The sequence below is a fragment of the Macrobrachium rosenbergii genome, chromosome 54 (genome assembly GCF_040412425.1).
Source record: "Macrobrachium rosenbergii isolate ZJJX-2024 chromosome 54, ASM4041242v1, whole genome shotgun sequence".
NCBI lineage: Eukaryota > Metazoa > Arthropoda > Malacostraca > Decapoda > Palaemonidae > Macrobrachium > Macrobrachium rosenbergii.
Genome location: NC_089794.1, coordinates 59,608,951 through 59,626,450, shown reverse-complemented (window position 1 = coordinate 59,626,450; position 17,500 = coordinate 59,608,951).

Here is a 17,500-nt window from a genome sequence, read left to right as displayed (position 1 = left end):
TGAATTTCTATCACCAGAAATATTTTTCCTCTAACTCTTCATCAGCCGGTCGGTGGGATTGAACTCCGGTCCATCGAGCGACGGTCTGAAGCTCAACTGACTCAGCCAAGGGAAAGATATAAAATGATATATATATATATATATATATATATATATATATATATATATATATATATATATATATATGACAGATAAATAGTCACAGAATGTGTATCACGGAAGTAAACAAGTCGTAATGACTTCCTGTTACATTTGGTCTTCTCAACTCAATAGAAAGTTTTGAGCAGACATAACCAAGTTTAGATCTCATATTAAACAGGGAATAGCGAAGTCAAACTTCTCAAGACTTCATAATGAGTAATTAGGGCATACTGTTATTATTATTATTATTATTATCATTATTATTATTATTATTATTATTATTATTATCATTATTATTATTATTATTATTATTATTATTATTATTATTATTATTATTATTATTATTATTATTATTATTATTATTTCGCCTTGATCCATATGAAAAGTGAAGGAGCACTGACTGGAGTTTACTTGGCCTATGTTTGAGTCATTTTTACCTAGACCTGACAAAGTCGCATAAATATACGAAAATGCAAAGCGTTCCATATTGAGCCTTTCGAAATTTAGCCCTCAATTTAATAATTTTGAGATGAAATTACTAGGCTATTTAAAATAAGCGAATATTTACGAAAACAGATAAGTATAAAAGCCGCATTTATGAATTTTAAAAGCCATTGGCGAAACTGTTTTTGAAATATAACATAAATGTTTTGCGGGGGGAAACAAATTAACTTTTTTTCTTTTTGTCTGCGAGAAAACGTAATTTTAAGACATTGCTAATGATTTCCGTTATTAAGAGGTTAATAAATTTAAGTATTTAAATGAAAAACCTAAACAGACGTAGTTATATAACAATGTAGTTCTTTTTTGTGGGGCGGCGGGTTAGTAGAAGTAAGATGGAGGGTATTCCCATTAATTTAATCGTTAAACTCCGCTATTAAAAAAGAATTGACCATACTGTAAAGATTAACAACAGAGTAAACGTAAATATTCAGGTATTATTGTCGTTTATTAGTCAGTAATTTATTTCAACACTGGAAAGAACTTCACTTATAAGATTGTACTTTTTATTATTTTCTCCTCATCTTAATGCTTCTCTCACCCGTCTCCCTGTGCAGGTGGGAGTCACCCACCCAATAAAAGATAAAATACTCGCACTACTTCAGGCACATAGTCATCTTCAGCTACAGATATTCAGTTTACTGTAAGTAAAAAAGCAATATTTTCAGTGTATGTGTGCGCTGCTTTATACCAAAGCTTGAGTTCACATACGTAAACACGATGATCATGACGGGTGAAGTACTGGCGAATGGTCAGTAACTTTGCCGCGATTTAATGTATGCAAATTTTTTCGACATGAGGAAAATGAATACTTGAGTATTAGCAAACTCTCCCTTCTCATTACGTGTTCAGGTAATTACTTGCCCTATCCATATCAACCCCGATGTATACCTTACTATAAGCAAAGGGTGATTTAAGAACATAATATATGTGAACAGATAGAATCACAAGTGAACATGTTATAGAATCATTCATATTTTCATACAGAAGTAAAAATATTTGTAGAAAAAATTTTGGGTGTCGTTATTATTACCTAAACTAATAAATTGCCCAGAAAAAGCCCTCTTTCACTTTTCATTGTATGCCATTGTGTCTTTAAGAAAATCACAGCAAAATAAAACTAGTCTCTCACTATGGAAACACACAAGAAAATGTAGTTGTCATAATAAAGAGTTTTCATGAAAATAAACGTGAAACTTATTGAACAAAGGATTAGCATACAATTTTTTTTAGACTCCTTTCAGAGTTTACATCAAATGCCTGCTGCTATGCAATAAAGTACAGATGTTTGCCTCACAAAATAGTCTATTTTTCATTACTTTAAATATGTTGTTATAGAATTTTCAAGTACACGATGGAAATGTATCCTTTTTTTCTGCAGGTGGAACCTTAAGTCCTAATGAGACTAAGGACACCAAAACGATAGACATACAGCTGATCTTAGTAGCGGCACAAGATGGACGAGAATGCAATGGCTGATACCAAAGTTTTATGTATGCATTGTACCACGCAAATTCACTCAAAAAAACAAAGAGCATAATCTGTAAGGTAGAACTGCATACTATAAAATAAAATGTGTAAAAAAAGTATGGCTTTTTGTAAAATACTTCCCTTAATCTAAGGAGCTAATTATCCAGAATCTGAATGAGCCAGATTAAGTGAACTTTACCGCGAGAAATTCATCCTATTACGGTAAACAAGTTGTGCAATTACACATTTTACCCATCTGTGTTTTAAACACGTAAGGAAAAATACCGACCTATAAATTTTAATGAACTTGTGACACAATGTGACCATATAAGACTGGCAGAAACCATACCATTTTCGCAATCTCTTGCATTTTTAGAGAGAGAGAGAGAGAGAGAGAGAGAGAGAGAGAGAGAGAGAGAGAGAGAGAGAGAGGAGGAACTTTTGCTACAGTCACTGTCCAGTTTTGCATTCATGATACCAGTATTGCTCTGTAACTGATGACAAGTCATATTATAGGAATCAGCATCTCTTTGTCAGACTTTCCTTGTACTAAATAGAACTGGTGTTCGCGAGCTCGACTTTATCGACTGAGAAAGAGCACTCAATGCCAGACCACAGTGAGAGCACAGGTCGCGCTCGCGGGCAACTGGTTGAGGATCACTGACATAACTATGCAAATTTCATCTTGATTTGACACCAACTCGCTTCATCGATCGTGGATTTCTGCTATATAAAGGGACAATAAAGAAGAAAAGAGACTGGGAGATAAAAAGAAATATCGAATCTCTTCCTCATGATGGGGAGAATGCAGAAGAACATAATATCTTGATGGAATCAAGCAAATGAGAAAACACTCTGCTTAAATCAATTCTTCAATGTTGTTCATTCTGACTCATACAAATATTAACAAAGGTAGCTGATATAGGGTTACCCATGGATAAACCTTCAATCTGTTTCAGGTACCTGCTATTAAAGATGAAGAAATAGTCTTCTGTTACTAAGTTCAACAGGTGTTCAAACTCTTTCTTTGACAGGTTTCAAAATGAGCTGTCATTTCGATAGACAGAATCAGTAATAATTTTGACAGTTTCTTTTATAGGGATGTTGGTGTAGAGAGATTCAATGTCAAAGCTGGTCATGATTGATGTTTCCAGTAGTTTGATACCTGTTATGTAACCAAAAAACTCTTTCGAATTTCTCAAGCTAAATCCATCTACAGACAAGTGGTTGATAAGAGGAATAATGAATTTAGATGATTTGTACTCTGGCGTATTTGTTGAACATTAAATAGGTCGAACTGGTATGTTTTGTTTGCGAATCTTAGGCAGTCCACACATTATTCCTGGTGGGGTACCTGTTGCATAGAGGTGCTTACATTCGGTTCATGTGATAACGTTTTTATCTTTTAGTTTTTTAAGGCTTCTGTTGATTTTGTCTTCCACTCTTAAAGTTCTTGTCAGAGGATCATCGTAAGGCCGGTTTTCAAAAACTGCGTAGTCGCCGAAAATATTTTCCATTTTGTTTAAATAATCAGTTTTACTCAGCATTATTATTCATCTACCTTTATCATGCCTGGTAATATGTAAACTTTCATTTTTACACAAATTTTTAAGTTTCTTTATCATTGTCTGTGAATACGTTTTGAACCTTTTCCTTTTTACACATTTTGATAATTTTACATGCAATAGTTTTTAGACATGTACCAAAATTTTAAATATCCGTGTTGTACGAAGGCAATTCTTTTACTCAGTTATAAATTATTTCACAGGCTGAAAAGTGTCTGAGTTTTGAGGACTTGGGGTGCATGCAGTATTCAAGACCAAATGCAAGGAGATATTTGTCTTTCCTAGACAATGAGTAGTTAGAAAGATTGATGACAAATTTATCATGGTTACACACAGGAATATCGAGATTAGCGCCTAAGTGCCTGTTTTGAAAAATGCAAAACAAATGCCATCACAAAACTTGTACACCGAGCATTTAACTTATCCTCAAACTATTCATTATTTCACAATGAGGTAGAATTTTTACATTCATTTTTTAAATCTAATGGTTTTATGGACAATATATTTTTATGATTACGTGCCCTGAGAGAAATATTGTATTTTAGGTTTCCTTACATATCTAAATACGTAAACCACATATTATCCAAAGAACTAAGAGAACTGTTCCCGTTGTATCTGCCACAAACTGACTTGAATCAAGAATTATATAACAACTTCAAAATTAAAACATACTCCAGTTGTAAAGAGAAACTAGCGAGAGGTCTGTGTTCGTCGAATCGACCAACAAAGGGCTGTCAGTTCACGAACAGCCGTGCCACTGGTAAGACCTCTACAGTGACAGTCAGCAAGAAGAGACCACTGTCAAAATTTATGTAACGTAACTAGACAGAGAGAATTTAAAAATATTGACAAAGTTCAGGAATGAACAAGTACTCTGGATTTTAGAATCTACATTGATTAGATTAAATAAGCCAGCCTTAAACACTGATGGATAGTTCATTTCCTGTGTACATAATGTAAATATGTTTTAAATCATCATGTCCCAGCTTTTAAAGTCTTATTTATGTTTTTTTATTTTATATTTTTATTGTATTTTGTAATTTTAATGTTGTATATGAATTTATTATATCCATGTATTTTGCCCAGTTCAGCTGATATTTTTAAAGTGGTACCAAATTAATACTGAAACGTTAAAAGAAAATATTTGAAAATATGCTTTAGATGTTCTTCACCTAAACTTCATCATCATACTGAGATTCCCAAAGTCTACCCACGTGACGACGAGTTTAGACATATATATATATATATATATATATATATATATATATATATATATATATATATATATATATATATATATATATATATATATATATATATATATATATATATATATATATATATATATATATATATATATATATATATATATATATATATATATATATATATATATATATATATATATATATATATATATATATATATATATATATATATATATATATATATATATATATATATATATATATGTTTGTGTGTGTGTGTATGTGTATGTATGTATGTATGTATGTATGTATGTATATAATAGGCCAATCCTGAAGCCTATACTTTATTTAAGTCTCCGTTTTAAGAACAGAGGTTGGTATCTCACTTTTCCCGAGATATTGTGTGATATCGTGTAGCGTGAGCCGACATCATAAATTATACCTTTCCCTAACTAAAATCTAAGGACTACTGGAATGAGATACTAGGTACAAAACTAAACCCTTATTGACAAAAAAAAAAAAAAAAATCTTAAAAATTACTAAGAATGAAAACGAATGATTCACCATAACTATGAAATCTTCTAAAGAAATAAGGCCCAAAATCATAAACACCCAATTATTTCAGGAAAATACAGAAATAACTCATCTGTCATTCAAATCATAAACAGGTCAATTAACAGAACCAGGTCATTTCAAAAATGTCACACCACTCCCTTCCTTGAAGAGGAACGTGAAGGAGGGAGGAAGGAATACCTGTAAAAGAACAGCGTTATATTAAAAACCAAATTCACAAAATACAAATGCATAACCCCAAGATTTCACTGCAACATGGATAGAGTTTTTCCAGAGTCTGAAAAAAAAGATCTAAAATGTTTATGAGTTGTACTCACTTCACAAAAGTCCTCTGGGACACAGCCTCCATGTGTGCTGCTTCCTTTTTCACAGACACATGCTAAATTATACCGATAACGGATCGCAATGCCCACTCACTCAATGATCACTCCCATTATATTCATTATGCAATGCACATACGAACACACTCTCATGACATCACCAAGTTCAATGTTCGACAAAGACACGCCCTCTGTACTCCAAGGTGTCACGAGGTACACGTGCACAAACATTCCATTTACATTTGTTCTCTTCAAATCCGGATTTATAACCGGTTCACCTTCCAGAATGTTCTAAGCTGAAATCGCACTTTTTACGCCTCATGTCTTATCACCAAGGAGCTTCTGCGAGCCTTGACTTCTTGTGGTATGCGAATGACACCCAAGCATGCTGTGTCTAGTCAATTGGCCTCTGCGAACAGCTGACCCAGCTTTCAAAGGTCATCTTCACGAGCAGTTACATATATATATATATATATATATATATATATATATATATATATATATATATATATATATATATATATATATATATATATATATATATATATATATATATATATATAGATATAGATAGATATAGATATAGATATAGATATATATATATATATATATATATATATATATATATATATATATATATATATATATATATATATATATATATATATATATATATATATATATATATGTATGTGTGTGTGTAGAATCCACTGGTCATTTTTTTCACCAGATACATATGTAATTATAATAGCCACAAAGCCCTCTTAACTTTCTCGAATTCGTCGCACTTTTTTGGATATGCTTAAGATCCAGGTGCAAGAAATATGAAGAAATTCTGATGTGTGGTAGCAGGAAACAAACCCTGGTCCACTGATCAGAATGAGGTACCATTGTCCAACTGACCACGAGAAGGATGAAAGTGTTGCCTCACATGCATACATATACAAGTCGTTTTCAGTTATATATATTAGAGCTGCAATAGACCCATCCTCACCATTGTACCCAAGTGGCCAAAAGATTTTTATTGCTTTTTAGGCTGAAATATACATGTAGACTCTACTGGTCACTTTTTACCAGAAACACATGTAATTGTCATAGCCACAATGGCCTCTTAACTTTCTCGAATCCTTTCCGCTCCTTTTGGATACTCTTGTCACTACAAAGCCTTAAGATCCAAGTACAAGAAATATGAAGAAATTCTGATGCCCGGTAGCGGGAAACACGGGTACAATGATCAAAACGAGGTACCATTGTCCACTTAACCACGAGAAGGATAAAAGTCTATTGCCTCTCATACATATATATACCTATTGTTTTCATATATATATATATATATATATATATATATATATATATATATATATATATATATATATATATATATATATATATATATTATATATTTATAATTGTACATACAATGCCCTCTTAACTTTTTCGAATTCTTTGCACTTTTTTGGATATGCTTGTTACTACAAAGCCTTAAGATCCAAGTGCAAGAAATATGAAGAAATTCTGATGCTCGGTAGCAGGAAACGAACCCGGGTCCACTGATCATAACGTACCATTGTCCACCTGACCACGAGAATGATAAAAGTCTATTACCTCTCATACATACATATAACTGTCCTTTTCAGACATATATAATACAGCCTGAATAGACCCATCCTCACCATCTTAGCCAAGTGGGCAATCGATTTTTATTGCTTTTTAGGTTGAAATATATATGTAGAATCTACTGGTCAGTGGATAAACCTAATTGGACTGTTGAGGAGTCTATTAAAGCTTAGAAAAAGGTTTTTAGGATCTTCCTATAGAGTCAGGTGAAGTATCCGATTTGACTGTTCCCAAAACAAAAAAATAATCAAATATATTTTATATAAGGTAAGTAGACCTATGAATATTAATAATGATGGTCATGAGGTTTTCAGACATTAATATTCCCTTCGTTTACAGGAATGAGCTAATAACTTTAGCCCATCATTATCGCTTGGCTGGTCATTTTGGCATTCATAAGACTGCTGGTATGTTGCTTATGAATCATTACTGGCCAAAGTTGAAGGCAGATGTAAAGAAATTTGTAAATAGTTGTGATGTCTGTCAGAATATTGGAAAGCCAAATCAGCCAGTACCAACAGCACCGCTGCGCCCTATTACTGTTGTCTCTGAACCTTTTACAGAGGTCATTATTAATGTTGTTGGGCCATTACCGAATACCCGTAGTGGCAATGAATATATTTTAACTATAATGGATATCTCCATATCCTGAGGAAATTCCACTACGAACAATAAAAAATGTTAAAATTGTGGATGCAATAATTGACTTTTTCACCAGGTTTGGGATGCAGAAAATAATTCCGTTTGATTGCGGCTCTAATTTAACTTCTCCGTATCATCCGGAAAGTGAATGAGTTTTAGAAAGATTTCATCAAACCCTGAAATCTATGATAAAGAAGTATTGTTTGGTTAATGGTTCCGAAAGGGATAAGGAATTACCATATTTATTGTTTGCTTTTTGTTCGGTACCTTTTAGCCTTGTGTTTGGTCACTGTGCGTGGACTTCTTGATGTGATTAGAGAGTCCTGGGAGGCAGACGTCCCTTGAATTAATTTATTAGATTATGCGTCTAATTTAGGTGACAAGTTGACCAAGGCGTGGAAATTTGCAGGCGAAAATTTATTGTGTAGTCAAACAAGAATGACAGAAGGTCTAAAGCACATGACTGCGGTAGGCGATAAAGTGTTGGTTTTATTACCCATTCCAGGAAATCCATTAAAAGCATGTTTTTCAGGTCCGTGGAAAATTTTGAAAAAAAGGTTAGTGAGGTTTATTATCTGGTATAAATCGTTTCAGCTTTGTTATATAAATATGTTGAAGGCCTATAGGGAACGGGAGAAGGTAGTTCCGGTGGCAATAGTTGGAGATGCCGTAAGTGGTGATAATAAAGAGAGATTTTCTTTTGCAGAAGATAATGTTGATGATAACTGTTTTGATGGTATTCAATGGCTTTCCGATAATAATGGAAAAAAAATATACGCTAGTTTTACCAGACCACTGAGCTGATTAACAGCTCTCCTAGAGCTGGCCCGAAGGATTAGACTTATTTTACGTGGCTAAGTACCAATAGTTACTTAGCAATGGGACCTACAGTTTATTGTGGAATCCGAACCACATTATACCAAGAAATGAATTTCTATTACCAGAAATAAATTCCTCTAACTCTTCATCAGCCGGCCGGGGAATCGAACTCCGGTCTAGCGAGTGCCAGTCCACAGCTCTACCGACTCCCCGAACGAAGAACTTAAAGGGTTCTTTAAAAAATTTTGCTAGTATGACTTGTCATTTAAGCAATGTAGAACAAAAGTCTTTGAAAAAATTGGTATTTAATTATAAGGAACTGTTCTTTTTTTTCTTTTATTGATAAAATTTACGATAAGATCAATACAATGACTTCATATACATTCATATATACAATATACACAATAACAATTTACAACCCTTACAAATAACAAAGTATGTAAGCTTCATATCCTAACAGTAACTTTTTATTTTTTTATTTTTTTTTATTTCAGAAAGTTTATTTTGCAATAACATTAAGTACATATTCTTTGATAAAAGGGTTGTCTGATTTATTTGCATAATCTTTACTCAATATAAACTTCATTTTTGACATTTTATTCCCTATATAAGCAATCAAGTTTGGGTTGTCTGTCAATAGGCCCACAGATTGACCAAACCATATTCCTGCTACAAAATCTGATAGTAGCACCATTGCTGTGTTTTCGTCTTTCTTAAATGGTGTCTTGAAATCCAATTTAAGAATCTTTAGTAAACTATCAGTTTTAATTTTACAAAAGCTTTTTAGTATTGACTTTAACCAAATCAGAATGTTTTTTGACGAGCAACAAAAATAAAATATGTGCATATTATTTTCAGTATAGCCACAAAAGAGACATTTATCTTCATTCGAGATTTTCATCATATGCAGCCTATCTTTGGTATTAAGTATTTCATGAACATATCTATAAACTATATCTCTGCTCTTCTTATCAATGTACTTATTATTTGCATGCTTCCAAATCTGGGTCCAATTAAAGAGCAGGTACAATAACTCTACCTTTGGTTTATAGTCTTTACAGTTCATAAGTAACCAGTATATTTCTTTAACAGACACCTTAGGATGATTCTTTAAACGATATACTTTCCTTAAGACATCAATCATCTCACTATAATATGATATGATAAAAATAGTAGTCTCTATAATTTTGTTCAGTTTCAATCAAAACACTAGCTTTTATTTTACAACAGAAATACATAATTTCAAAACCATAACACTTATTTATAGAAATCTTGTTAAAAGTACTGAACATAATGGCTTTCGATTTATGTAGAATATTCATCATTCTTAGCCCACTTTCTGTCTTTGGCAAAAATACAGTATTTCTTGCAATTGGTTCGCTGCTTCCATTCTTTAGGTATCTAAATAAACTCCTACGTATTCGTTTGGCACAATCCTGTGGAACTGTATACGCATGTGACACATACCACGTTTTTGCTAAAATTTTACAATTAATTATAATACATTTTTGAAACACTGTCAGCTTCCTATTCTTAAATATACCTATCATTTTGTTTATCTTACTCTTTGGATTACTCCAATTTAAATTAACACTGTCTTGATAATTATTACTATGATAAACACCTAGTATTTTACAGGAATCATGAAGGTGATGACAGCCATTTATTGGCCATGCTGATTTATTTCTCCATCTCCCAATGCCTAAAATTGAAGTTTTATTTCTGTTCAGATTTGCACCACTTGCCTTTTAATAATCTGAGATTATATTAAAACATTCTAATATTTCTTTGTCACTAGTAACTATGATAACAGAATCATCAGCATATCCTAGAACAGAAACCTTTAAATTATTTGGCAAACTCAATGACATGTCCACAAACGTCCTTTTCATCATCCTGTAAAAAGGTTCCTGACAGATAATAAATAAAATCATGGATAATGGACATCCTTGCCCTACCTATTTTTTTTATTGGGAATGGATCAGAAATATTGCCATTTATGCATAGTACACTTTCAGCATCTGTATAAAGCATTTGTATTAGCTGAATGAAACTAGAGTCAAAACCAAAGTTGCTCAATATAGCATATAAAAGATCATGATCCACAGGATCGAAAGCTTTAGACCAGCCTAGATTTATTAACGCAGCTTCTTATCATTATTATTTGCATAAAACATAGTATCTCTCATAATGGAATTCAAGTTGATAATTGACCTATCATCTACACAACAAAACTGCTCACGGGAAATGATTAAATGTAACACATTCGTCAATCTATTAGTTATTATTTTCGCTACTATCTTAAAATCCAAGTTTAACATTGTTATTGGCCTCCAGTTTCTAATGAAACCTAAGACTCCTTCCTTCGGAGTAAGCGTTATTATTTCTTTATTCATTTTAGAGATGGTCTTATATTAAAAAATAAACTTACTAGGCTTACAAAATCGATTTTCATTTCCTTCCAAAACATTTTGCAAAATTCAACAGTGAGACCATCTATTCTATTCCCGGACTTTTACTGTTCTTCATCTCCCTCAGTTCTTTCAATACTTCAGACTCTGTCACTTCTGAGGTTAAAATATCATTCTCATTCCTATCAATAACTTTATCTACTAAATTTAAAAACAAGTCTGGATAAGACTTATCACAGTTCTCTTTTTTCAAAAGCTTTTTCAAAATATTCCCTTATATTTAAAGTAATAGCCTTAGCGTTTACTATTTCGCTACCATCATCCATCTTTATCTTATTTACATACGATTTAGAGTTTTCTCCTGCCCTAACAGGTATATATGCTGAAACTTATTTACCTTTTAATTTATCATCCACCTTTGCTCTAATTTTGACTCCTTCGCAAATCTCATCTTGAATACTATGTGTTCTTAATTTCAAAGAGTTCACTAACGAAAACTTGTCTTTACTTAATACTCCTTTTCCTATTTCTTCTTTCAACTGGTAGTTCAGTAAATTCAATAAGCCATATTTTTCTTGGTTAATTTGCTTTGAACATGTGATAAAGAAAGATTTAAACCTGGCTTTCGCATATCCCCACCAACACAAAATATTTCCAAATCTATCTTTGCTCCTCTTAATAGTATTCCAAGTCATAAGAAAATTGTCTCTTATAATATCTTTATCTAGAATATTACTATTAAGTTTCCAATACCTTTTCCCTGGCGAAGCTACATTTTCTAATTTCAAGGCTAATACTATAATGCAATGGCTAGTCCAGCTAACAGGAATATTTTGAATACTTGCCACATGGTTATGCAAATCTTTTAAATAAAACCTAACCAGCCTTGAGTCATAATTCTCCCTAACATAAGTATACTCCACTCGGAGATAACATGAAAACCAAGCATCTATAAGTTTCAAATTGCTTTTCAAGCTTGCAAATGACTTTGATAGAAGTACAATATCGGTAATAGAATTCCAGTCACCACCCATTATGATATTGCTTATATTGTTCTTTAAGAAATATAAAATATCTGTATTGAATAATTTCTCCATGTCTTTTTTCTTACTATTCCCAGCAGGAGCATACACATTTAATAATTAAATATTAACATTTAAGTAGCGACAATTAACACTCGTAACATAACCATCCATATCATTTTCAAAACTCAGAACTTCCATATTTGATGTTTTATAAAAAAAAAAAAAAAAATAGCTATTCCACCCTTAAGCATTTGTGTATAATTAATCAAAGCTTTGCAATATTTTTCAACATATTCCAGTCTCCCTTCCCCTTTTATATTGTGCTCTTGAACGAAAATTATATTATATTTTAATTTGCTTATTCAAAGTATTAATTCCATTTACGTTAACTGTAGGTACAGTTAACGTGGATGAAATAAATTTTTTATGTTATGTAAAAAAAAAAACATATGCAATACTAGGTTAAAGCATAATACAATACTAGGTTAATTTGCTTTAAGCTTCTTAGTACACTTTCCTGTTTCATCATCTGATGATAAATTCGGGTTCATCCTTTCCATGTTTTGATGCTGGTCTTTCTTCAGCGTTATCTTATGTTTATTGCCAGAGTCTATTTTTGTATGCCATGTTCCAACTTCTATATCAGTACTGTAAAATTCTGTTTGGGACGCTGGCCTCTCATAATCTGTTTCCTCACTAATTGTTTTTTCCTCTTCTTTTCCTTTTACTATACTTGCTGCTTCGTTTTCTGTAAATACCTCGTTTTCTTTACCATCCTTATGAATCTCAACATTTGTTTCAGAAGTATGCAAGTCACTGACACCTATTGGTTGGGAAACCCTAATTCCTGGCCTTCCTTCATCGTCGTCATCCTGCTCGTATTCAAGTCTGTCCTCAAAAATATCCATTTCGTCCTCATAATTTGCCCGACCATCGATTATCCCTCTCTCCAGTTTGCCATAAACATTTTCTTCCCTCTTGCAGTCCAAAGATTCTACTGAGACAAGATCTTCCTTCGTTTCTTTCCCTAGATCATTTCCAGCATTCCTTTTTGGTGTGCCTTCCCCAAGTTTTATCGAGTCGTCTTCATCATTTTCTCACTCAGAGTCATTTTGTGAATTATCCTTAACGATTTCTTGTGTTGTGCAATCTAATACCTGTTCTTCATTGAATTAGGTTCCTCATCCCTGTCCTTTCCCTCGGTTACTATATCTGTAGTTTGATTTCCTTGGTTATCTCCGCTTTCCTCAACTGTTGCATTTTCTACATTGTCTTTATGCAACTCATTTGCTTTTATGTTGGTTTCATCCTTTCCTTCCGTAGGCAGGTGAGGGAACTCTCCTTCTTTAAACTTAGACCTTACATCGATTTACAGTCTTTAGCCATGTGACCTATTTCCCCACACCTATAGCATATACGCTGCTAAGTTAAGTATACCTTAGTTTAACCAGACCACTGAGCGGATTAACAGCTCTCCTAGGGCTGGCCCGAAGGATTAGATTTGCTGCCCATTATACAAGATAGTTAAGGTAAATCCGAAAACCGTAATAGATGAAGGAATATTCTCTTTTAGTCTCATGATAGCTGTCCTGACTCCCGTCAGTAACCCTTTGAATGGTACGTAAGCATATTTGTTTTGCCTGATTCCTTCCACTTTGCCATATTTTGATAAAACCTCAATCAGTTTTTCATCTAAGAGTTTAAAAGGAGCATTCCTTATTGAAACATACGTAATGGATGTACTAAGACTCACAATCTTTACATTTCCCAACTGATCTGAACATACCTCTTTGCCTTTGTAATTTGCCATGAGATCATTAAACACATTTGGTACTACTTTAACAATTACTCTGTTCTTATTTATAAAATGAACTCGTATAATCGAGTCATGAACCAATTTCATGTTTGAAAATAACATTCTACTAACAGCATCCATAGAAGGGTATGCAGAAAACTGCAACCCAAAGGAGTGCTGAGTATGACATCATACTGTTACACTGAAACTATTCACTGAAAGACTCAATAGATGACAGCACCGTCGCCTCCGTCTAGCAGAGTCTCCCTGCCTAGTCAATGCAAGGGGGGAGGGGCCACCACTCAAAATAAGGGAACCTAACGAAGTTTTCAAGGTTTATGACTGCACTGTCACTTAAACCACATTCACTATGCTTACTTCAGCACTAACAGCACATATTCCCCGATCCATCACAACATTTTCTCGGCGAAACTGCGTTTATAGTCCCAGAAATGAGCAAAAATGAGCAGGAGCAGCAACGAAGTTGTTTACCTAAAGCCCCGTACACGCTATGCATCATGTATCAGCTACATGATGCAGTAGTGGTGTTGAATAAAATTACTAGCGGCCAATCTGTACTGCAACACTGCTCACTTGTTCTAAATAAATGCCTATAAATGACAGATGAGGTTCTCCACAAGAGACGAATAATGTCAGATTCTCAGTTCTCTTAAATGGCTAGAAAATAATAACATTCTCACTACTCTGCACAGTGTGAAAGTCATAAAACTGCCTGGTATAGGGTTTGTAACCCGACATCGTGTATATCTATGCTTCTTCCTGGTTTAAATGTATATTAATGTTGTGCAGAAGATAAGGAATGGATGATGGCTGATGGGTTTAGGAAGGGAAGCTGCCTGGTTTGGCACTGCATGAGATGGAGGTGAAAAAAAGGCATTTTGTGCAGGAATGGTAAGGATAAAGGGTCAGTGTGTTGAGGATAGCTTAAAGTGTACAGCTTTGGAAGTTGTATTGATCGTGAAATCATTGAAACTCTGGGCAGGGATTAAGAATACATATGTGTTAGTATGAAGATTGTATGGGGGAAGGCTGAGCCTGACAAAAGGGAAAGTTCTGATAGAGAATGTGTGTGGGCCAGGATTGAAAGAGAATTAGATACAAGAGTTTCTTAAAGAGTTTGAATCTGTGCATTGCAAGGTTTTTAGAGCATTCCAGTGCACAAATAGGTAAATGAGAAAGAGATGGCATATTAGGAAGGCAGAGTTCTTGGGGTACATGAGATAGGAGCCTGTAGAAATATGTCTGGAAAGGGAATTCATTAGAAAACGATTTTCAAGGAGAAATATTTATAAAATATACTTTTGAGAGAGAAAATTAGCTTCTTACTAACTTTTTTTTTTCAAGATAAAGTCAGTCGGCAGTGAGTGACTTTAGGTTTAGGAAGAGGGAATAAGAGTGGTGAAAAGAGGAGATGATAAACTTAGTGGAAAAGAAATTACAAGACAGATTGCAAGACTGTGCAGGAATACAGGAGGATAGATCAGGTCCTCAGGAGGAGGTGAGAGAAAGAAAGAGAAATATCGTAAGGAAAATTAGAAGAAAGGGAGTAAGGACTTCAGCAGGAAAAATAACTTCCGAAAGAAAGTAAATGCAGATAAAGTTAATGAGCAAATGGATCTCAGAATAAAAATGCAATTCAATAAAATGTGATTGAGCCATCAGCGCTGGAGTGGACATGCTGAGTGGACGTCCTACCACTCTGACTGCTGATGCATCCCTGCACAGGCTTTTGAAATGGCTCTGGCCCATCAACACGTTGGTGATGCGGCTTCGTGTTGAAAAAGTGTTTTTTTCAAAACATCCGTTCAACACTGCGAGCATCATGATGCATAGTGTGTACGGGGCTTTATATCTTCTTCTTCCCTGACCTCCTCCAGGTCCTCCTTGGAATTGTTCTCGGATGTTCCGGGACAGACATTTGTCCTTGCTGTAATGCAGCAACGTTTATTTCAATGTAAAGTTATGCCCTTCAGCATGAAGAATGCTGCCACTATTTTTCAGGGGTTGATGAATACCTTAGTTCATAATTGAGGTGTGTCATGTGTATTGACAATATAGTAATTTATATCGATGACTGGGACACCCATCTAAAATGTATTAGAACATTGTTTGAGGTTTTGAAAAAAGCTGGGTTGGATAGTAGTTTAAAAAAATAAGTCAGTTTGCAAAAGCAAAGATGATGTATTTGGGTCACAAGGTTGGTTGCGATAAGGTAGCTTCCAAACAGGCTAATGTTGAGTCTATTAAGAATTTAGAAATTCCTAAGTGTTGGAGGGATTGTCAGAAAGTTCCTTGGTTTGGTAGGATATTACTGTAGATGTGTTAAGAATTTTTCCAACATTGCTGAACCTCTGACTAGCTTTCTATAAGAGAATGTATTGTTTAATTGGACTAATAAAACGCAAAATGCTTGTGAGCAATTGAAACAGGTTTTGGAAAATTTCTGAATTTTGAAAGCCCCTGCTTTTGACATTTCTTTCTCGCTTGCTACTGGTGCAAGTGATGTTGGTGTTGGAGCGGTGTTATTACAGAAGGACGAACAGGGAGTTTCTCATCCCGTTGCGTTCTTTTCCAAAATATTATCCCCCACCCAACGTAGGTAGTCCACAGTGGAGAAAGAAACATTAGCACTAGTTTTAGCTGTTAACCATTTTCAAGTGTATCTTTCTTCCACAGGTTCTCCTATTAAAATATTAACTAACCATAACCCTCTTGTTTTCCTCAGCAGGTAAAGAAATAAAAATCACCGATTAATGTTTTGGAGTCTCTAGCTACAGGGGTGGAATCTGGAATTTGGCCACATTTTGGGTAAAGATAATATTGTCGCTGATGACTTGTCACGCATTGTTAAATAGAGATATATAGGTCAGGAATGGTTTTTTAAGAGATTCAGCTGTCAGGTAAACTCTGTATCGTTGTAATTGCTGTGTGTGTGCTGACGGAGTAAGTATGTGCGTGGGTAAGTGAGGTGAGTGTATATTTAGTGTGTAATAACCTTATTTGTAATTTTCTGTCCTTTTGTCTGTGGCGATGTAAGGATGTGATTTTTCAAGGTTAATTGTGAGATGAAATGGTTGTAATGAATTTTTCGATCAGGTTTATCCTTGGTTCAGGTTTCCATAAGATTAAGGAGAATTATGAGTTGAAGCGGTTGTATAATATTTACTGATCAGATGATTTAGTTTTAAGGCTTATAACTATGCTTCACTATTTTTGTGTGTTTATTTGGAGCAGGGGAGGTCTGTGCTAGTCTCCTCTGTGCCGTTCTGAGTTGGTGTGTGTATTTTTATAGGATGCTCTATCATAGTGAGTTTAGGGAATCACTGGTATAAAGACAGTGTTGTTTGTGGAGAAATGTTATGGCTTAAACTTAGAAACCCGTTTGGTGATAT